Source organism: Impatiens glandulifera, chromosome 1 (genome assembly GCF_907164915.1).
Source record: "Impatiens glandulifera chromosome 1, dImpGla2.1, whole genome shotgun sequence".
Taxonomy (NCBI): Eukaryota; Viridiplantae; Streptophyta; class Magnoliopsida; order Ericales; family Balsaminaceae; genus Impatiens; species Impatiens glandulifera.
The window spans coordinates 58,512,874-58,514,288 of record NC_061862.1 but is presented as its reverse complement, the minus strand read 5'-3'; positions in this window follow the sequence as shown (position 1 = coordinate 58,514,288).

The window sequence follows — 1,415 nt, the reverse complement described above, 5'->3', positions numbered from 1 at the left end:
ATATATATATATATAACGATGCTTAATTTTTAAAGTGTCCGATTGTCGGGTCGAGAACTGTGGTTAATTTGGATACTTGGGTCGGATTGTGGGTTGACCCGTTTTTTAATTTAAAACGATTAAAAAAAATCAAAAATATTAGAGGTATGTTTCGAACTTGCAACCTAACAAAAACAAGTACAACATTTTACCAATTAGGCTACTAAGACTTTATATTTTAAATTCGACACCAAATTTGATGAACGCGGGACGTTTTAACATTAATATAAATTCAATTTTTTAACTAACTAATCTATATATATAATGATGCTTAATTTTTAAAGTGTCCGGATTGCCGGGTCGAGAGCTGTGGTTAATTTGGATACTTAGGTCGGATTGTGGGTTGACCCGCCTTTAAATTTAAAACGATTAAAAATAAAATTAAAAATGCGAGAGGTATGTTTCGAACCTGCAACCTAACAAAACAAGTACAACTCTTTAACTAACTAGGCTACTAAGACTTTATATTTTAAATTCAACACCAAATTTGATAAACGCGGAACGTTTTAATATTAATATAAGTTCAACTTTTTAACTAACTAATATATATATATATATATATATATATATATATATAATGATGCTTAATTTTTAAAGTGTCCGGATTGCCGGGTCGAGAGTTGTGGTTAATTTGGATACTTGGGTCGGATTGTGGGTTGACCCATTTTTAAATTTAAAACGGTTAAAAATAAAATTAAAAATGTTAGAGGTATGTTTCGAACTTGCAATCTAACAAAAATAAGTACAACTTTTTACCAACTAGGCTACTAAGACTTTATATTTTAAATTCGACACCAAATTTGATGAACGCGGGACGTTTTAACATTAATATAAATTCAATTTTTTAACTAACTAATATATAATGATATTGAGTAAATGGATACTTGGGTCGGATTGTGGATTGACCCACCCATAAACTTAAAACGGTTAAAATAAAATTAAAAATGTTATCCGTAATTGTTTTACGTTTTTTTATATTATTACTCGTGCAAATACACGGGCTAAATGCTAGTTTGAATAATCATGGTTAATTATTCAAGTAACTTGATTTTAAAAGTAATATTTGATAAGTAACCTTAATATGTTTTAATAAATCATAACTAATTTTAAAATAAAATAAATTTTATTTAAAATTATGAAATCAAAATAATCTATAAACATTTAAAATTACATCATTTTAAAATGGTATAATGTACAATCGGGAGAGATTATTAAGAGTTTATTCAAGATTTTAATTGTTTTATATTAACTAATATTTTAATAAATATTAGACTATTTTGAATAACCAACAATAATGACAAAAAGAAATATGTGGCAATCATATATTAAACAGGTTCTAGAGGTGTGTAAAATATTTTAAAATAAACATCTAGTTG